This window comes from Bubalus kerabau, chromosome 4 (assembly GCF_029407905.1).
Source record: "Bubalus kerabau isolate K-KA32 ecotype Philippines breed swamp buffalo chromosome 4, PCC_UOA_SB_1v2, whole genome shotgun sequence".
In the NCBI taxonomy this organism is placed as follows: Eukaryota; Metazoa; Chordata; class Mammalia; order Artiodactyla; family Bovidae; genus Bubalus; species Bubalus kerabau.
Window position 1 is genome coordinate 166007654 of NC_073627.1, and position 22878 is coordinate 166030531.

At 41.6% G+C, this 22878-nt stretch overlaps 1 long non-coding RNA gene across 2 annotated transcripts in view; it reads right to left on the reverse strand.

Annotated features, from left to right (window-relative positions):
* LOC129650598 (uncharacterized) overlaps positions 1-22439 on the reverse strand; it is a 117985-nt gene extending 95546 nt beyond the window's left edge. Inside the window, exons 1-3 of one of the 2 annotated variants that reach the window (XR_008713858.1) lie at positions 21180-22439; positions 19754-19861; positions 18196-19465 (exon numbers count right to left, since the gene is read on the reverse strand). This is a non-coding gene — a long non-coding RNA (uncharacterized LOC129650598). Of the gene's footprint in view, positions 1-18195; positions 19466-19753; positions 19862-21179 lie in introns of those variants that run through there. The other variant, XR_008713859.1, reaches the window with a different exon arrangement.
* Between the last annotated feature and the right edge of the window lie 439 nt (positions 22440-22878).

The following is a 22878-nucleotide window of genomic DNA, read 5'->3' on the forward strand; positions in this document are numbered from 1 at the left end:
TCTGCTTGGCTGCCACTCTCTGGCCCGGCTCTCAGCTTCCTGTGTGTCAGAGCAGGAGCAACAGGCACGGAGCCATTGTAAATGTTTGCTGGAGATGGAGCAGCCTGGCCCGGTTGCGGCTGCAGCCCCATTCCCTGCCAGAGCCGTGCAGAGGCTCCGAGGCAGTAGGTTCACTGGTGACATGGGAAGAATGGCCCATGAAAGGGCCTCCCAAGCTGAGCCTGGCGCTGCCAGCCAAACAAAGAATATCTGTGCTTCTTACCTGAGAAAGTGAACAGAAAGGTCCAAGGGTGGGCTGAATCAAACCCACATCCTTATTCCCTGCTGAAGCACCAAACCTACCTATCTTCCTGGGCTAACATATCCACTTCTTTTTGAACAAGAGTGATGCTCCAACATTGCAAACCCCTGATGCCAGCCAGGGCCACGTGCATCATCTTTAATCTGCTCATCCATCCTCAAAGAGAAATATAATTATCCTGCTTTACAGTTGAGGGGAATAAGGCTGAGGAAGTTACTTGAAGAAATTCTGAGTGAGAATTCACCACAGAGCCTGGATTCAAATCCAAATTCCTTGGGCTCTGAAGACAGAGATCTTGCTACACTGCAAGATCCTCTTGTTCACACCTTCCCAGCTGGATTGGTGCAGGGCCTTCTCACTTGAATGTCTAATACTTACTTGCCACCCCCATCTCACCTCTTCTGCTTCAAAGAATCCCACGCATCACTACCCGGGTTAATCTCTCCATAGCTATAGAGGCAGACTGAGAGGGATGGAGACGTGGATGGAGGTATAGTCACAGATGTAAGAGTAGATGTAGATATATACAGATACAGTTTAATGCGAGATTCAAGAGGTCAGGAAATATGCCGATTCATGTTGTATCCTTAGATACTATCACAGTATCTGGGTCAGAACAAAGGCTTAGAAAATATTGGTAGGATTAAATTGAGTGGACTTGCATTTCCCCAAATTAAAATGTTGGTGACTCCTACCATGTAATAGAATTAGGTCCCGAGCCTTCTCATTGACATTGGGTGTCCTCCACCATCCAATTGCACCTGACCTTTCCAGTCTTAACTACACAAGCCTACGTTCTAAGCATACCTGAGCCCTCCATGTTCCCAAATGCCCTCTTGAAATTTCCCACCTCAATACCATTGTTCACGCTATTCCCTCCATCTGAAATGCTCTCAGTAGCACCCTCCATGCCTTCTGAAATGCCATGGCTCACTTTAAATACTGCTTCCTCCTTGAAGAGTCTCTTTTATCCCCTTTATAAAATGTTATATTTCCCTTCTCTGAACCCATTAGAGCTGTATACCTTTCTATGGCCTGATCTTTGTCTGAAGTAATAATTCCCTCTGCTTGGAATGCCCTTCATCTCTTTCCTTTCTCCTCTTTGTAGGTCAGCGTAACATCACCTCCTATGAGGATTTCCCAGCTCTCCCAGGCTGAGTTGGTCATTCCCTCCCAAAAGCTTCTGTGACACCTGAATATCTTCATTAAAACACTGGCTATGAGTATTATTAACCAGCCTCCCCACAACTGTCCCTTGAAGGTACAGATGATATCTCTTTGAGCTTTCTTTTGGGTTCTACACAGCGCCAGCCACCAAGCAGGTACTTGGTCGTTGTTGAATGAGTTTAAAAAGATGATTGTTGAGTGAAGAACTGAAAGATGAGACGACACCGCCCTGCCTTCCTGTGCCTTTTATAAGGCGTCTCTACGGTTCCACCGGCTTTGACTGCTGTCATCAGTCTGCCATTTGTAAGGTCATGGATGTAGTCATGGAAGACCAGGGAGAAAAGCCAACCTGCGCTTGAAAATGGAGGAAAACACAGCAATAGATTGACTGAGAACCTAGTTATTACTGACTAGGATACGAATCATTTCCACCAAGTGGGTCAGGGCTTCCAAAATGGTGCTAGAGGTTAAGAACCTGTCTGCCAATGCAGGAGACATAAGAGACACACGTTTGATTCCCGAGTCAGGAAGGTCCCCTGGAGGACGGAATGACAACCCATCCAGATTGAGGGCGGAAGGAGAAGAGGGCGACAGAGGATGAGATGGCTGGATGGCATCATCAACTTAATGGACATAAGTTTGAGCAAACTCTGGGAGATAGTGAAGGATAGGGAAGCCTAGCGTGCTGCACTCCATGGGGTTGCAAAGAGTCAACTGAGGGACTGAACAGCAACAAGTGAGTCAATAATGATAATATTGCCAATTTATTTGAAGGAATAGTTTCAATGTTTCTCTTCAAAAAAAAAAAAAACAAACCTAGAATGCTATACTGGCTTATTACATCACAATAGAAACAATGAGGATATTTTGAACACATGTTCTAGATCACAAGCGTGTTCATTATGAAGAATAACTTAGCTGACTTAGGACATGTAGCCAAAGAGATATGTATCTCTACCAGGAAGTCATCCCTGGGAAGAAAACTGGTAAGAAACAGTCAAATGAACAGAGAACATCAGTCAGCAAAGTACCACGAAGGCCTTCCTGGCAGACATTTCTGCATCTTCCCTCCCACCTCAGGAGGCAGCATATTTTCTTGACTCATGTTAAAGATAGCTGTTTGGATTGTAATTGCCTAAGTCACAAATTCACAAACAGAGGATGAGATGGTAGGATGGCATCACTGACTTGATGGACATGAGTTTGAGCAGGCTCTGGGGATTGGTGAGGGACAGGGAAGCCTGGCGTGCTGCAGTCCAACGGGTCTCAAAGAGTCGGACCTGACTCAGCAACTCAACTCAACTGACCGAAGTCACAAATTCAAGGTCACCAAGTAGACAAACAGCAAATTTGTGGTTACCACTTCTCATTTTCTATAGAAGAACCCCAAGATTTAGGCAGGCTGGCCTCATCACCAGTCTTCAAATATGTCTTTCTTCCTCCTCCTTCTGGGCCTTCTTTGCCCCAGACCATCTCATCTACTAGGATTCCTGTTTAACATAACTTAATATATAATAACTTATATATATATAATATATATTATATATATAATTTATATTATATATATAATATAATATAACTTAATATAGCTCTGGCAAACACAGCTAAATCCTCCCCCAAATCTTTGAGGTTGGTGTCCCCAACCCCATCTTACAGATGAGGTGAATCGTTAAGACCTGGTGAAAAGCTCTAGAACATCCTTCTTTCAAAGCTGTCTTCACCACCTTATTTGTAAAACCCATTTCCACAACCCATTTTCAGAACCTCCTGGAAGCATCTTGATAATCCCTGAATGTAGATGTCTCTCTCTTCAAAAATGTCCCTGGTTTGTGGTTACAGTGCTCTGAGACCACAGGGGTTAAGACCACAGGCTTATCATTCTTTGTCCCTCAGGTGTAGGAGGGACAAAGTGGCAGGACTAGCATATCTTTCTATGCTTTACCCACTAATCCAGTGATATTTCCTCTGAGAACCTTGTTTCAAGTATTCAAGGAAGACAGAAATCTAGGGTCACCTTTAGCATTTAAATCCCTGGTCATAATTTGATTAATTAAAACTACAGGAAAGCAAAAGAAGACACTAAAGTATTTTATCTTTGTATGTACTAATTGGGTTTCCCTGGTGGCTCAGATGGTAAAGAATCTGCCTGCAATGCAGGAGACCCGTGGTTTGATCCCTGGGTTGAGAAGATCCTCTGGTGAAGGGAATGGCTACTAACTGTAGTATTCTTGTCTGGAGAATTTCGTAGAGGAGCCTGGCAAGCTACAGTCCATGGGGTTGCAAAGAGTCAGACACAACTGAGCGATTAACATTTTCAATGCACTAATTATTGTCCACCCCCACTCTTAAAACCTAGGTTTCTTAAAAAGTTACAGTTGATATTAAACTCAAGAAGGAAATTTAAGGACTTCAAACCAATAAATTTGTGGCCCACATTAGGCTGGAGACCCAAGTCAAAAAGTTTTTCTATTCCTCTAATTTAGTCTAGCTCAGCATCCCAACACACAGCCATGCTTAACACATTAATGATTGGGGGGTTTTTGCAGAAACTAATGCCTATGGTGGTAATATGTCTCTGGTCAATACTGTGTTAATAAACATGCACTTGATGGGTTGATGGGCTGATAAATGGAGATCTTCACACATGAAGAATAGATAAATGAGTACATGAACAACTGAAACAGTAATGCTTCTTTTTAGCAATGACTTTTGAGGAATATTAGTAATAAGTTGTTAAACCAAACAAAATAATCCAAACAATGTCATCCCTGGTAAATTGTCTACAAACAAAGCATAACTCTCATGATCTCTATAATTCTGTTTTGACAGTATGGGGGCTGGGTCTGACATATCTACAATCCTTCTGTTTGTAATAGCACCTTAACTGGATGATTTAAATGACAGGAGATGGCTTGAAATTTTTCTACAATTATTTAAACACACATTTCAATTTTCCTGAATTGTGCAAAAGTAATTTGGAAGATTAATTTCTGAAAATACCTGGTGGAATTTGCATACACCGAGCATAATTATTATTGATATTTGCACAGTTCTCCCTGCCCATGTGCATGCACTATTACCAAGTGCTAGGCAAGCCATGAAATTATTGAAAAGTTGCTGTCAGTATATTACGGAGTCATCAATAAATGTTCAACCTCACAGAAGAAAAACAAACTACCATGTTCAGTTGCAGAAGTATGGTGTTCAGTTTTATTTGGGTGAAATCTGCAAAGATAAATCCATAACAAAAACAGGTGGTAATCTTTTGCAGTAAAGATTAATATTGCAAAGAATATCTGAGACTCAAGAGAAATGTAAGACACCATTGAAAAAGCCAGAGAAGTCTTAAGGATTGGTGAGGAAAAGGAAGGAAACATACTCATGCTACAGAGGGGTGTCAGAATGTACTCAGAGGGCTCCACTCCACATGGTTAGAAGAAAATCAGTACAAATTGGGACTGTGGAGATCACAAATGCTTGGTGAATATGGGAAGAAATTGACTAAGCACTTAGAATAGGTTTTATGAATGAATGTGATGACATCATTCTTTCCTTTGATCTACTTGGATGACAAATTCAAAGAAATTATGCAGGGAAAAATAGTAGCAGTAAATACTACAAACAGCTATTATAACCTATTAGGGGTTGGGCCGTCATTAAGGGCTTTACATATATTAACTTATACAATTTTATAATAAATAATCATTTAGCTCACCAACATCTGTTAAAACCTTTCTTGTATTTGATATATAATGGACTGTGAGAGACTAGAGTCCTTAACCCTTAAGGAGCTCACAGTCTATGGCATGAAACAGGCACATCAAATGTATTTTTAGTACAGTATTAAACAGGTATGTATTTAACATATTTTATTGAAAAGCAGAGACATTACTTTGCCAACAAAGGTCCGTCTAGTCAAGGCTATGGTTTTTCCAGTGGTCATGTATGGATGCGAGAGTTGGACTGTGAAGAAAGCTGAGCGCCGAAGAATTGATGCTTTTGAACTGTGGTGTTGGAGAAGACTCTTGAGAGTCTCTTGGACTGCAAGGAGATCCAACCAGTCCATTCTGAAGGAGATCAGCCCTGGGATTTCTTTGGAAGGAATGATGCTGAAGCTGAAACTCCAGTACTTTGGCCACCTCATGCGAAGAGTTGACTCATTGGAAAAGATTCTGATGCTGGGAAGGATTGGAGGCAGGAGGAGAAGGGGATGACAGAGGATGAGATGGCTGGATGGCATCACTGACTCGATGGACGTGAGTCTGGGTGAACTCCGGGAGTTGGTGATGGACAGGGAGGCCTGGCGTGCTGCAATTCATGGGGTCGCAAAGAGTTGGACACGACTGAGCGACTGAACTGAACTGAACTGAGACATGGAAAATAACATCTCTGCTGGAGGGAAGTTCTTAGAGAAGAAAAAAAAAATCAAGGTTTGGATGGATACATTAGTGGTTTCTAGATCAATAAGAAATAATGTTGGCATTGGGCATGAAAAACAGTACTGGAAAGTGGCAGTGTGTGCTTATATCGCTGTGAATGTCCCATTGTAGCTGACAGTGAGAGAAAAGGAAGACACAGGTGACCAAGCTTTTGAGTGCCATATGGGCAATATGGAGCCATTGAAAGATTTTAAAACAATGAAATGAAATGGACAAATTCTATTTTTAAAAAATCTTTATAGATCTGAGACTCTATAGAGAATAGATTTGCAGGGTTAATTCTAAAAGAAAGTAGGTTAAAATTAATCAAATGTGACCAGGGATTCAAACAACATATAAGGAGTGATGATCAAGAGCATGGAATAGATTCACCAGTGCTGAGTATTTGTAACTAATAAATATACCAACCAGTAACAGAACACAGACTGTGTGTAAATGGGACCAAGTGGTCAAGAAGACCATATAGCATGAAATGTTGTCTCTATGTTTTAGGCAATGCTTTGTCACCGAATATACTTTTAATCTTGCTTTCTATGAATCTATTATAAGATTAGTAGTTCCCAAACAGTTTTTTAGGTTTTTCTTTTTTTAATTGAAGTATAGTTGATTTCCAATGTTGTATTAGTTTCATTTATACAGCAAAGTGATTTGGTTACACATGTGTATATATATATGTATCTTTTTTTAATTCTTTTCCATCATAGTTATTAGAAGATACTGAATATAGTTCCCTGTGCTATACAGTAAAACCTTGTTTATCCATATGGTAGTGTGCATCTCTTAATTCCTTATTCCCAACTTCCAAACTTTTTTGATCATTGATCTATATTAGTAAAAAAGAAAATTGAGTACCTTCAAACAACAGAATGATAAAGACTAGAGATCTCTTCAAGAAAATTAGATATACTAAAGGAACATTTCATGCAAAGATGGGCTCGATAAAGGACAGAAATGGTATGGACCTAACAGAAGCAGAAGATATGAAGAAGAGGTGGCAAGAATACAGAGAACTGTACAAAAAGATCTTCATGACCAAGATAATCACGATGGTGTGATCACTCATCTAGAGCCAGACATCCTGGAATGTGAAGTCAAGTGGGGCTTAGAAAGCATCACTACAAACAAAGCTAGTGGAGGTGATAGAATTCCAGTGGAGGAAGAAATAAAAGGAATCCAAATTGGAAAAGAAGAAGTAAAGCTCTCTCTGTTTGCAGATGACATGATCCTCTACATAGAAAACCCTAAAGACTCCACCAGAAAATTACTAGAACTAATCAATGACTATAGTAAAGTTGCAGGATATAAAATCAACACACAGAAATCCCTTGCATTCCTATACACTAATAATGAGAAAACAGAAAGAGAAATTAAGGAAACAATTCCATTCACCATTGCAATGGAAAGAATAAAATACTTAGGAATATATCTACCTAAAGAAACTAAAGACCTATATATAGAAAACTATAAAACACTGGTGAAAGAAATTAAAGAGGACACTAACAGATGGAGAAATATACCATGTTCATGGATTGGAAGAATCAATATAGTGAAAATGAGTATACTACCCAAAGCAATTTATAGATTCAATGCAATCCCTATCAAGCTACCAACAGCATTCTTCACAGAGCTAGAACAAATAATCTCACAATTTGTATGGAAATACAAAAAACCTCGAATAGCCAAAGCGATCTTGAGAAAGAAGAATGGAACTGGAGGAATCAACATACCTGACTTCAGGCTCTACTACAAAGCCACAGTTATCAAGACAGTATGGTACTGGCACAAAGACAGAAATATAGATCAATGGAACAAAATAGAAATCCCAGAGATAAATCCACGCACATATGGACACCTTATCTTTGACAAAGGAGGCAAGAATATACAATGGATTAAAGACAATCTCTTTAACAAGTGGTGCTGGGAAATCTGGTCAACCACTTGTAAAAGAATGAAACTAGAACACTTTCTAACACCATACACAAAAATAAACTCAAAATGGATTAAAGATCTCAATGTAAGACCAGAAACTATAAAACTCCTAGAGGAGAACATAGGCAAAACACTCTCTGACATACATCACAGCAGGATCCTCTATGACCCACCTCCCAGAATATTGGAAATAAAAGCAAAAATAAACAAATGGGACCTAATTAACCTTAAAAGCTTCTGCACATCAAAGGAAACTATTAGCAAGGTGAAAACACAGCCTTCAGAATGGGAGAAGATAATAGCAAATGAAGCAACTGACAAACAACTAATCTCGAGACTATACAAGCAACTCCTACAGCTCAACTCCAGAAAAATAAATGACCCAATCAAAAAATGGGCCAAAGAACTAAATAGACATTTCTCCAAAGAAGACATACAGATGGCTAACAAACACATGAAAAGATGCTCAACATCACTCATTATCAGAGAAATGCAAATCAAAACCACTATGAGGTACCATTTCACACCAGTCAGAATGGCTGCGATCCAAAAGTCTACAAGTAATAAATGCTGGAGAGGGTGTGGAGAAAAGGGAACCCTCTTACACTGTTGGTGGGAATGCAAACTAGTACAGCCACTATGGAGAACAGTGTGGAGATTCCTTAAGAAACTGGAAATAGACCTGCCTTATGATCCAGCAATCCCACTGCTGGGCATACACACTGAGGAAACCAGAAGGGAAAGAGACACGTGTACCCCAATGTTCATCGCAGCACTGTTTATAATAGCCAGGACATGGAAGCAACCTAGATGTCCATCAGCAGATGAATGGATAAGAAAGCTGTGGTACATATACACAATGGAGTATTATTCAGCCATTAAAAAGAATACATTTGAATCAGTTCTAATGAGGTGGATGAAACTGGAGCCTATTATACAGAGTGAAGTAAGCCAGAAAGAAAAACACCAATACAGTATACTAACGCATATATATGGAATTTAGAAAGATGGTAACAATAACCCTGTGTACGAGACAGCAAAAGAGACACTGATGTATAGAACAGTCTTATGGACTCTGTGGGAGAGGGAGAGGGTGGGAAGATTTGGGAGAATGGCATTGAAACATGTAAAATATCATGTATGAAACGAGTTGCCAGTCCAGGTTCGATGCACGATACTGGATGCTTGGGGCTGGTACACTGGGACGACCCAGAGGGAAGGAATGGGGAGGGAGGAGGGAGGAGGGTTCAGGATGGGGAACACATGTATACCTGTGGTGGATTCATTTTGATATTTGGCAAAACTAATACAGTTATGTAAAGTTTAAAAATAAAATAAAATTAAAAAAAAAAAAAAAAGAATTCCAGTGGAGGTATTTCAAATCCTGAAAGATGATGCTATGAAAGTGCTGCACTCAATATGACAGCAAATTTGGAAAACTCAGCAGTGGCCACAGGACTGTAAAAGGTCAGTTTTCATTCCAATCCCGAAGAAAGGCACCGCCAAAGAATGCTCAAACTACTGCACAATTGCACTCATCTCACACGCTAGTAAAGTAATGCTCAAAATTCTCCAAGCCAGGCTTCAGCAATAAGTGAACCATGAACTTCTAGATATTCAAGGTGGTTTTAGAAAAGGCAGAGGAACGAGAGATCAAATTGCCAACATCCGCTGGATCATGGAAAAAGCAAGAGAGTTCCAGAAAAACATCTATTTCTGCTTGATTGACTATGCCAAAGCCTTTGACTGTGTGGATCACAATAAATTGTGGAAAATTCTGAAAGAGATGGGAATACCAGACCATCTGACCCGCCTCTTCAGAAACCTATATGCAGGTCAGGAAGCAACAGTTAGAACTGGACATGGAACAACAGACTGGTTCCAAATAGGAAAAGGAGTACATTAAGGCTGTATATTGTCACCCTGCTTATTTAACTTATATGCAGAGTACATCATGAGAAACACTGGGTTGGAAGAAGCACAGGCTGGAATCAAGATTGCTGGGAGAAATCTCAATAACCTCAGATACGCAGATGACACCACCCTTATGGCAGAAAGTGAAGAGGAACTCAAAAGCTTCTTGATAAAGGTGAAAGAGGAGAGTGAAAAAGTTGGCTTAAAGCTCAACATTCAGAAAACTAAGATCATGGCATCTGGTCTCAACACTTCAAGGCAAATAGATGGGGAAACAGTGGAAACAATGTCAGACTTTATTTTTTTGGGCTCCAAAATCACTGCAGATGGTGATTGCAGCCATGAAATTAAAAGACGCTTACTCCTTGGAAGGAAAGTTATGACCAACCTAGATAGCATATTCAAAACAGAGACATTACTTTGCCAACAAAGGTCCATCTAGTCAAGACTATGGTTTTCCCAGTGGTCATGTATGGATGTGAGAGTTGGACTGTGAAGAAAGCTGAGCACCGAAGAATTGATGCTTTTGAACTGTGGCGCTGGAGAAGACTCTTGAGAGTCCCTGGAACTGCAAGGAGATCTAACCAGTCCATTCTAAAGGAGATCAGTCCACGTGTTCTCTGGAAGGACTGATGCTGAAGCTGAAACTCCAGTACTTTGGCCACCTCATGTGAAGAGTTGACTCATTGGAAAAGACCCTGATGCTGGGAAGGATTTGGGGCAGGAGGAGAAGGGGACGACAGAGGATGAGATGGCTGGATGGCATCACTGACTCAATGGACGTGAGTTTGAGTGAACTCTCGGAGTTGGTGATGGACAGGGAGGCCTGGCATGCTGCAATTCATGGGGTCGCAAAGAGTCGGACACGACTGAGTGACTGAACTGAAGTGAATGACTATATATTACTACTTTATTTATACATTACATAATTGTGCAACTGTCACTGGCTGGCATTTCCAAGAGAAGATAGTCGATATAAATTCTTATTTTAAAACATGTCTTTGATCAACACTTGGTTTCTAGAGGCTTTACAACCTATCTTGAACAGAGCCCACCATCTTTTCCTTTCACCCTCCTATGCCTCTCCTCTCAGTAAAAGTCATGACCAAACACAGTCCTGGGGGAGGTGGAGGGAGGGGATAAGAAATAGAAACAAAAAACATATAGTCCTCCAAACCAGACACCAGCAGACTTCACTGATACCTCTTTCTCCCTCCTTTCATATCATTTTCAGTTATTTCCACCTTCTAAATACCCTGTGTATCAGCTTTTTCTTCCTAAATGGCTATGCTAATTTCAGCTGCCATTTCTTCCTTGGGCTGTGAGCTAAGATAGCCCTGATTAGAATGTTAGCCACACCCTAGTGCAATGCGACCTTATGGAAGTTACTTAACCTCAGTTTCTCCATCTTTTCAGAGTTGTTATGGAAATCGAATGAGTAATGTATATGATTTTGATACAGTCCAGCCACATAGCAAGCAGTTAATTTGTGTAAGCTATAATTATACTTTAATCTCCCTACTGCTAGTCTCAGATGTCAACTTCCAGCTCACCTCTGCATTAATCCATCCACCATAGGTTGTATAAAAGTGATTTTCTGAAACACCAATTTGACCAAATCACTGTCGTTCTTAAGACAGGTTTTCCACGATTCTCCATCAACTACAAGACCAATAGAAACATTCTGCAGAACAGAAAAGGCTCTTCATGAAATAGCCTGTATTTATATTTCCTATCCTGTTTCTGCCACTCCTGAACATGCCCCCTTATGCTACAGATGTACTGAAATACTTGCACCCCTTCACGTAGACCATGTCCCCTCCATCCTCTGAGCCTTTGTCCCTGTGCACAGATAGGAACATTCTGCTCCCACCATTCCTCCAACCATCATGTTGTAGCTCAGCCTTCAACATTTAGGCAATGATTCTGATGTGAATTCTTTCCTGGTCCCCATGCTGAAAGGAGTTGATTATTCTCATCATCTGTGCTCCTAAGACCCTTTCTCTATTCCTTGGTCATAGCATTCTGCATACTGTACTATAGTTACTTCCTCTGCCCTCATCCACAGCACCATGTACCATGATCACCCCAGGAGGTGTTCTCCCAACTAGATGGTGTGATCCCTGAGGGAAGAGCCTTAGAATCTAGAACAGCAATATCACATCTATTAAGGGCTCAAGGAAGGCTTGGAATGTTTCCTGGGTGCCTATATTTTCAGTGCAAGTCAGGGAGAAACATTTTCCCAGGAAACTTCCCAACCATCCAGCTCCCTACAAGTATGGAAAGTCTTTGACTTTACATCTTGAAGCCTTTTGTAATTTGCTGTCCACTGGTGGTGAGGGAAATAAGTTTTCATCTAAGCACAACTATGTGGTTAGAAGACAAGCTGTCAGGCTTCCCTGGTAGTCAAAGTGGTTGGGAGTCCACCTGCCAATGCAGGGGACACAGGTTTGATCCCTGGTCCAGGAAGATCCCACCTGCTGCGAAGCAACTAAGTCCATGCAGCACAACTACTGAGCCTTCATGACATAACTACTGAACCCCATGCACCCTAGAGCCCATGGTCCATGGCAATGAGAAGCCGTGCATCATGACAAAGAGTAGCCCCCACTCGCCGCAACTAGAGAAAACCCTCACATAGCAACAAAGAGCCAGTGCAGCCAAAAATAAGTAAATGTTTAAAAAAATATGTCTTTAAAAAAAAGAAGACGACAAGCTGTCTAGTGGAAAGAGCATGGACATGGGACTCTGAGCCCTGCACTGGACTCTGTTATGCTCATTTTCAGTTCTTTGATTTTGAGCAAGTTATGTAACTTTTCTAAGTTTCAGTTTGCCCTTCTGTAAGTTAGAAATAACAACAAACCATGTAGGATTATCTTGAAGATTCAATGAAATAATTTGTGTTAAATATTTAGTACTTAGTATGAATTTAATAAATGATCAGCATAGCAGTTGTTCTCATTTTTATCAACCTCAAAATTCAATCACACACAGCCATTCGGATGGCTATTTGAAAAAACAAAACAAGACAGGAAGTAATGGTGCAGCTGCCATGGAACACCACCTGGTAATGCCTCGAAAGATTAAACATAAAATTACTCCATGCTCTAGCAACTCCACTTCCAGGTATATTCCCAAAAGAACTGAAAGTAGTGGACCTGAACAGATATTTGTACACAAATGTTCTTAGCAACATTATTCACAACAGCCAAAAGTTGGAAACAACCCAAAAGTCCATCAAAAGATGAATGGATAAAGAATATGTTCCTATCTATACAATGTAATATTGTTCAACAAGTACTGTGTGGTTTGACATACATGAGATAACCTGAGTAGATGAATGGATAGGACAGAAAGTAGGGTGGTGATTTTCTAGGGCTGGGAGGAGTGGGGAATGGAGAGTTAGTATTTAATGGGCACAGAGTTTCAGTTCGGGAAGATGAAAAAATTCTGGAGATGGATGGTGGTGCGAGTTGCACAACTATGTGAAGGTACTTAGAGACACCAAACTGTCCACTTAAAATGACTAAAACGATGTATTTTATGTGTGTTTCACTACGATGAGAGTCCAGTCAACAAGACAATGAGATCTGCAAGAATCCTTAAACAGCTCTAGCAAAGCTGTTAAAGTGAAGCCAAGAAGACTCCATGTTCCTTTAACTCCAATCTGATTCCTTTATCCCAGAACAATCCTGCGATCTAAAAGTCTTTATTTTCCATGGCCAAGTGAGTGTGCCCTTGCGCGTGCTGACACACACAGGCACACACACAGAGTGTCTGGGGCCCATGGAGACACAACCTGGAAACAGGGCTTGCCAGGATTAGGGCGCCAAGGCCAGCCTATGTGTCACTCACCCAGAAGACCGCCCTCCATGGAGAGAAAGCACCTCATAGTCCCCTCACAAAGAGGATAATAAATTCCGATTCGCCAAGGAAGCTTGGAGTCTAAATACCAGCAAGGCTCAGCCCCTGCAAGTGGGGACGAATTATCTGAAAGGTCATCCTAGAGACACTGAACAAAGGGCCTCGAGCAGCTGGGTCTCTTAATTTGAGGAAACACTGAAGCCTTTAAAGACACCAGAGGCAGAGCTGGAGAAATGGGAAAGTGGAGCGGCCTTCTGAGCTCAGGGAGGATTTAACAGGAAGGGAAACACAAGCCCCACAGGAGGTCCGGGGCCCTGAAGCCACCTCTTCTCGAGGCCAGGCTGAGGGCCTCTGGAAGGAGCCGCCATCACCTGCGCTGGGCTGGGCTGGCCCTTGCTGGCACTGCATTCAAACAGAGTGGCTCTGATCTCAGCGATTAAAGCTTTAAAACCACAAGCCTCGGGAAGGGAGAGGGCTCAAAGGAACAGCCTGCCATACACCCCTGTTCACTCTGTTCCAGGCTGCAGGCTGCTCACACAGCCCAGTCTGTCTCCAGAAAATTCCAGAGGCCTCTCAGGAATCCAAGGCCAGGCCTCAGCCAGCGGCCTCTCGCCCGGGCCCTGCTGTCACGACCCCACAGGCTGTAAGACGGAAAGCTCCGTGGGAGGGCCAGGTGGTCGGCAGGAAGTGGCCTGCTGGCCTGGAGTCATTCCCAGCTTCCAATAACCCTCTGTCCAGGGGGAGAAAAAAAATTGAAGGAAGGGGAATGAAAGGGGCACCTTAACTGGAGCGAAAAACTGAGCAAATATCTTTTCCTGCACAGGGGGCACTCAAAGGGTAGAATTGCTGAGTGCCTCAAAGAGCAAGGGCCCAGAACTGGTGTGTACTGAGCTAACACCTGTCTAATGAGAGAGAGAAGGAGCTCACATCATGGAAGAAAGTGAAAGTCTCTCAGTGGTGTCCAACTTTTTCTGACCCTATTGACTGTAACCCTCCACTCCTCTGTCCATGGGATTTCCCAGGCAAGAATAGGGGGTAGCCTTGCCCTTCTCCAGGGGAATCTTCCCAACCCAGGAATCAAACCCAAGTCTCCCACTTGGCGGGCAGATTCTTTACTATCTGAGCCACTGGGAAGTCCCTCACATTGTGGACCAACTGCCTAATCAAGATTTTCCTCATTGACTTTAATCCTTACAACAACTTTGTGTAGAAGGTATCGCTGCCACCATGTTAGACAAAAGAAAATGGAAGAACCCAAATTCGAAGCTACATCCAGATAGTTCTAAGATCGTCTCTATGGTACCATGCTGCCCCCAAGTCAGGCCTTTCACCACATGAGCTACCTATGCCTTGCAAATTGATTCTAACTCATATATTTGAGGCTTAGTAGCTTGCCAAGTATCACACTGCTCATGAGTTACAGAACTGGGACTGGAATTCATTTCTAACTGATTCCGAAGTGGATGTGCTTTCCTCCATGCCTCATATATCTTTAGTTAAAATAAAATAATCCCATGGCTTCTTGCCAATCAGCAAACATTTTGCTCCTTCACTCTTGAAGCCTAAGCTCTTTAAAGAGTAGCTCAGTAATTGCACTGCCCCTGTGCCCCAGAAGTCACAATTTACTGCAGAATGAGGTGATATGAAACAAAACAGACACTTCTCCCAGGCCAAAGAGAGCCTGTCTGGATTGCACAGACCTGATGACTTTTATTGAGAAGATCTGAAGCTCATTTTGGTATAAAAAGTGGTGGAGGAAAGTGGTGTGTACACTTTAACTGATATGTGTTCCGTTTCCACTCTGACAAATCATTTTAGCTTTTTGCTTTTAGTGAGGTAAGGCCCAGTGGGCTTGGGTGATGGAGATGACCAATCACTTCTTAAAGGAAAATTAACTGTCACTACCCAAAGCAGTAAGAATGGGTCTCCCTTCCATGGTTCATGGGGCCCAGGAAATGCACATCTCTCTCTGCTCTTCAGACTTCAATACTGTTAAGGTCTCAGAGGAAATTCATGCATATATAATCAGATACTTCTCTTATTTTCTTGGGGAAACTGCTGCCAGAAGCAGAAACATACAAATTGAGAGGAATGGAAATCATCTAGGATATTGCTTAATACTTTATAGTTTCAGTCGAAATGACAAAGACCACTTTAAAGATTACCTGTGTCTAATGGGCAGGAAACAGTTAATCCACAAAGGCTTAAAAGAAACCCCTCAAGTTGTTTAAAAAAAAAAAAAAATCCCAGGGCCAGGCAGCTCCCATGAGCAAAAGCCTTGAAGACATTCATGGTAAAGAAAGCTTTAAGGATGGGCTGTCTTGAGCAGTGGGAGAACTCTCCCATTGCAGACTTGTGGTTCCAACATTATGCACAGTAGACATTCTGGAAAAAAAAAATTCCTTCTGCAAATGTTTATAAATGCTAGATAAAATGTAACAAACTTTCATTTAGATGCATGGCTTGAGATCATAAGAAAGAAATCCTCAGAGGTCAGAAATGAATAAAAAAACTCAAAAACAAGGTTGTAGGCATGTGTGCTGATATTGTAGTTGCCCTGAAGTGACCAGGGGCAGACATGGTTACTTTCAGTAATCCTGGGGCTTTAGTCTGAATGCCCATGCTGTAATAAGACACGAGGTCTTGTGCTTATGCAAGAGGGGGAGAGTCAGAACTTAGTCACTTGGCAAACAACAGAATCTATGAAGAATAACCATACAATAAAAGGATAAGCTGGAAATAATCTACCTATCTCCAAAGACAGATGCCAACCTTGTCTTCCTCAAACAGTTTGCAGTTAGGAAAAGTTTGTAAACACCAACTTGTACCACATGTATATCTGAAGCTCTAATTGGTTTCATTCATATAATCCTGAAACCTCCAAGCTGGAATATTACACAAAACAGGTTCCAGACTTCAGATACTCCTGAAGCACCTATAAGAAGAAAATACCACCATTCTTATAGGCAAACATCCACAATAAAAAATGAACATGATTTCCACAGATAACGACCCTCTCCAGATGAACTGTACATCCAAGACTAAAAACATATCCAAAAACTGATCTATTGTGTCAGCAGAAACACAAAGGGTAGAATTAAGCCCTAAAGAAATCAGATAATCCATTTCATTGATACTATCCTATGGACAGAGAAGGGTGCCTAGGGGGCTACTGTCCAAAGGGTCACAAAGAGTCAGACACATATGCACACACGCACTTAAGACAAGTATGTTAAACAGCTTAAGGGGCATACAAAAGAGCTCCCTCCAAAATTAGACACTCAAAAAAAAAAAAAAGCTACTTTTAAAAGAATTCAGTGAAACTTCTAGAAATGAAAAATATAGTCATTGAAATAGAAAAAACAGGAAGCAGTCTATAAATGAAGAGATATCTTGTGAACCAACTGATAGATCTGAGGTCAGAAACTGAAGCGACCTGACACAACAGAAAGAGAATGGATATTGGGGTCGGATAGGCTGGGCTGAATTTTGCAGAAAAGGAGACACATAAACCTAAAAAATAGCAACTAGTACTTATGAAGTGCTGATTATGTACAAGGCATATGATAAACACATTATATGTTATTTCATGAAATACATAGGAGGTAGGACTACGCCAAAGCCTTTGACTGTGTGGATCACAAGAAACTGTGGAAAATTCTGGAAGAGAAGGGAATAACATACCACCTGACCTGCCTCTTGAGAAACCTGTATGCAGGTCAGGAAGCAACAGCTTGAACTGGACATGGAATAACAGACTGGTCCCAAATAGGAAAACAAGTACTTCAAGGCTGTATATTGTCACCCTGATTATTTAACATATGCAGAATACATCATGAGAAACGCTGGGCTGGAGGAAGCACAAGCTGGAATCAAGATTGTTGGGAGAAATATCAATAACCTCAGATATGCAGATGACACCACCCTTATGGCAGAAAGTGAAAAAGAACTAAAGAGCCTCTTAATGAAAGTGAAAGTGGAGGGTGAAAAAGTTGGCTTAAAGCTCAACATTCAGAAAACTAATATCATGGCATCTGGTCCCATCATTTCATGGCAAATAGACAGGGAAACAATGGAAACAGTGACAGACTTTATTTTGGGAGGCTCCAAAATCATTGCAGATGGTGACTGCAGCCATGAAATTGAAAGACACTTACTCCTTGGAAGAAATGCTGTGACCAACCTAGACAGCATATTAAAAAGCAGAGACATTACTTTGCCAACAAAGGTCTGTCTAGTCAAAGCTATGGTTTTTCCAGTAGTCATGTATGGATGTGAGAGTTAGACTATAAAGGAAGCTGAACGCCGAAAAATTGACGCTTTTGAACTGTGGTGTTGGAGAAGACTCTAAGAGTCCCTTGGACTGCAAAGAGATCCAACCAGTCCATCCTAAAGGAAACCAATCCTTAATATTCATTGGAAGGACTGATGTTGAAGCTGAAACTCCAATACTCTGGCCACCTGATATGAAGAACTAACTCATTTGAAAAGACCCTGATGCTGGCAAAGATTGAAGGTGGGAGGAGAAGGGGGCAACAGAGGATGAGATGGTTGGATGACATCACCGACTCAATGGACATGAGTTTGAGTAAACTCTGGGAGTTGGTGATGGACAGGGAACCTGGCGTGCTGCAATCCATGGGGTCACAAAGAGTCGGACATGACTGAGCAACTGAACTAAACATGGGGTAGGAATTATTCTCTCCATTTTTACAGGTGATAAAATGGAGACTTAGGAAGAAAACATCTTGCCCCCACATGCTGCCAATAATTGAAAGAGCTGGGATTCAAACCTAGGTCCCTCTCACTCCAAAGTTCATTGTCCTAAAAAGGAAGCTTTATTGCCTGCTCTATTAGTTTCCAGTTCAATTTGAATCAGCTGTGTAGGCTTCCATTGCCCACGCATAGGAAAAAAAATATATTGTATTATGAACTTTCTTTCTCTTAAAGACCTAATAGAGGCTTTCAAGAACATAGTTCACAGCTCTCTCCTTACTGATAGCTGCAGAATTTGATTTACAGCTCAAACTGCAGGCCGGGGGATTGTGGAAGACTTGAGGATGAGGCAGGCATCCGGTGTCAGCACAGGCAAAGGGCAAGTTCAGAAGTCCTCCAAGTCTGAAAGGCTCAGGCAGATAAAAAGTGATCAGAATCTGTCAGGGACGGGTCTGAGAAGTCAGTAAAATGCTAGAGGACTGGGATGACTCTGAAAGTCAAGGCTAGCAAAAGGCTCCAAAATGTGGTAGTTCAGATGATTACCAAGATCCGTATGATCAATGTGCAATTCTGACCTGGATCAGGAATAAAAGTTATCTTTTTGCTGTTGTCTTATTCTCTCCCATTTCCAACTGAGGGCTAGAAGCTGAGTCTCCAGAGGAAGCCTGATAAGTAGCAACCACCCTTGCCTCTGACTATGTAGGAAACAGAGACCTATAAAATCAGATACCTTGCCCAGTATGCCCCAGCCCAGGCTTTATCTCCAGAAGGTGATGACCCCTTATTAACACTGCACAGGTGACCTTATTACTGAAGTTTTATGCAAATACCAAAGCTCACAACGCATTTCTAGGAATAGGTATTTTAGATTCCACAGCTAGTTTCTCAGCTGTGTAAATAACTACTAAACATTTCTAAGAAATAAAAGCAAATTGCTAGAGATCTTGCAGAAAGTGGTCACATTAGTAACATAAATGTAAGACACATGAACAAAAGTCAAAGCCAAGAAAATGTAGCTGTTCATAATTTGTTTTCTCCGACTTTTAGATAGGCTCCTGGATCGTTAGCAAGGCTTGAAATGAGATAGGCTGGGGCGTGGGACTCTACGGAGTGCTTGCACCTGGACAGACCTCTCCTGGAGCAACAGACACAAAGAAACCAGGAGACACCAAAAATAACTACAGGAATGAGCAGTTGGGGCATTTATGAACAAGATACAAAAGGGCTACAAACTGCCATTTTGGAGGTTTTGGGTGCAAGAGTAAGGACTGCTCATGATCCCTGCATGTAGCACAGTCAAGGGGGTAATCAGACCACCCAAACCTTCCCTCCAGCTAGGCCCACCAACCCACCCAATGCACCCTTACCCTCCTTCCATTTAAGGAACCAGCCCCTCCCTTCCTCCAGGAGCAAGCAAGGGTACCTGTTTCTTGCTCTTGCTCCCTGGTATTGCAGCATGGGTCCCAAAATAACCTTGCCTGAATTTCTTGTCTGGCCTCATCAATTTCTATTGATTAAAGGGTCCAAGCACCTGGGTTGAAACATACTTTGCTATTTAAGAGGTGGAGTATCTGGGGTAGTTATACCTCGGAGAGGGGGAGGGGGAGATCCCGGGGCACGTGAAGCAAGTGCTGTTTGTGCAGTTTAATTTAGCGTACCCCAGGCTTGGGGTGCAGTTTATGGGGAATTCAGGTTCCAGCACTGGAAAAGCCCCCCAGAAACACAAGTGCCATTAGCAGACGTTGAGGGGATGGCAAGCGGTCCAGACCTCGATTATTCATCAGCACAGGAATGACCCGAGATTAGAAATTTCTCCTGAAATGCCCGTCCGAAAGTTGTTTAAATTTCCTCAATGTGTGGAAGATGTGTGTCTAATAAACCCTAACATCATTAAGTTTCTCATAAGACAACAAAAGTAGATGAACTTAAACCAACTTAAAACTGTTTGGCAATTAATGTTCCAGTGTTTTATCTTCTTTGAAATGACCTAGATATTAAATAAATCCCTCTCATTTCATTTAATTTAGCAAAATTAAAAGTTTCAAGCAACCAAAATCCAGAGAGACTTTGATCGACATTCTCCAAGCATAATTTACTCCTAGAGTTTACCTAAAAGCTCCTTATCTCAGTTACATTTGCTTTAAAATTTCATCATGTCAAGTTATTTTCCTTGTTGATAAATGTTATAACAGAAACAATATGCACTTATTAGCTTTCAGTAACCCTAGATACAATAAATGATATCTAATACTGACAAATCTAGAGACATATCTATAGTAATCATAGTAATCAAGCCCACAAGTTTAAACTGGCTTCAATACAGAGATTAATAAATTTATTCTGGCCAATTTCTTCTATATTTCTGAGAATTCATATAAGCACTTAATTGCCTTTAAGTCAGTAAAACAGAGTTCATTTACAAATTACTTTTTACATAAAGACTGAGCCAGAGATCTCATAGTTTTCCTGCTAGAGTTTTAAAAGGCCTCCTCTTTTTTTTATTCCTCAGCTGCAGGGACTACAGATGATCAGATAAGTTCCCGAGAGCCCAGGCAGAACAGTTACATTTTAAAGACATGGGGAGAGAGATGCTAGCTCTTCTTTTTCTCTCGCTCTTTAAAGTCCTACTAAGTAACCCAAGGCTGGAGTCTCAGGCAGTGTGGGCTGTTTGCATTTCAAGGCATAAGTGCTCAACCTGTGCCCACAATTGCTGTAGAGACTCGCGGGAGGGACTGGATAGACAAAAATCACATAAAACATAAATCCTTTTAAATTCACTGACCGAGACTCAACATGTACCAACTACAGAAACTTAAAGTCACAAATGAGAAACAAAGAGACGGTCTTACTGTGCGGTGGTCTCCCAGGGCACTTGGTCCAGCCCAACTCCTCTCTCAAATGGCCCTTCTGCCACCTGGAGTTGGAAACACAAAACAGAGGACCATTGCGGGGGTCCTGAAAAGATGACCCAAAGGGAGTCTCCAGGATAAAAGTGGACAGGAGCAAAAGCAGGGCACTGCTGCCGGATTCCTGCACACAGCACCGCCACGGGGATGGGCAGACCACCTAAGCCACCCTCCGCCTCACTCACCAATCAGCCCTTACCCTCACCCTATTTAAGGAACCAGCCCCACCCTCCTTGGAGAGCAAGCAAGGGCACCAGTTTCTTGTTCTTGCTTCCCTTGCGCTGCAGCGCCAAGTCCCAATAAAGCCTTGCCTGAATTTCTCATCTGGCCTCTTGTCAATTTCCATTGATTAAAGGGTCCAAGGACCCAGTCAGTAACAGAAATATTTACGATCATAATGCTAATAGGACTCTGGCTTTAAAAGTCCTTGTCTCGAGTTCACCAATCCTCTAGAATTAATGCCATTAGCTCTAATTTACAGAAAGGAAAACTGAGGCAAGAGAAGTTCATGGGAATTAGCCAAGGTCAAATAACTCATAAGTGACAGGCCAATCCCTGACTTCAAGGTTCTCTGATTCTAAAACCTACACCCTTGCCAAATCTCGGTGCCAAAGTGGTAGCTGACTTGAAGAAAGCACTTGCAGAAAATGGTTTAAGTTAATCTTATACAGTAAAATTGATCATGGATAAATGTAAGGAACTGGCTGAACATATGGCCAAATTATCCATCAAAGAAGTAAAGGAGAGTGTACCAGCAGTTCATTGACAAGAAGATTCAGGAGGTGTTTAGTAGAAAGAATAGCATACATAGCATAAATTAATATACGTGACATGGTCACAAAACTGAACTGTTAGGGGTTTATGCTGCATCAAACAACTCCTTGGACAGCTTACTCTGTTTGGGGTTTCCTGCTGTAAGAGGAAGATGGATGAAGTGGAGGATGTTCTCTAAAGAGCAAATAAGATGGTAAACTGTCAGAATGATGGTAGCATGTCAAATAATGAAAACCTCAACATGTTTAATTTAGAGAATCTATGATAAGAATTCAAGATATTCTCACCCACAGGCAAATGTGGAAACTCCAGGATTTTAGAAAGAAGAGAAATACCTCTGGGATACAATAATAGACTGTGACGATACCTGTTTCTGGATTTAAATTTTAATTCTACTACTAACCAGTTATATGGCCTTGAGTAAATTACCTAGCCTCTCTGTGTCTCAGTGTTCTCATCAATAAAATCAGACATATAATAGTATCATCCACATTGGACTGTTTTGAAGATTGGGTTGATAAAATAAATTTAACACAAGTCATTACCATAGCAGAGTGTAAATATCACTATTTATTATTTGCTGTTGTTACTTCTCCAATCATGAGACTCATGAACTTCCCAAGAAGAGCATCCATTTCTCCAGCCAGGAGAGCAGCTTGAAGATTGCTCCCCACTTCCTAAGTTTTGGGGGGAGCCCACATTTACCTTGGGTGAGTCTTCCGTTTGTCTGAAGCACTCTAAATGCCTGTAACATTCTATCCGAACCAGCCCATAGAACAGAAATGCTTCTAAGACACAGCCCCTAGATCTGCCATCTCCTAATTACTAGCTGTGTGATCTAGCTTCTGAGAGCCTGAATTGTGTCAGC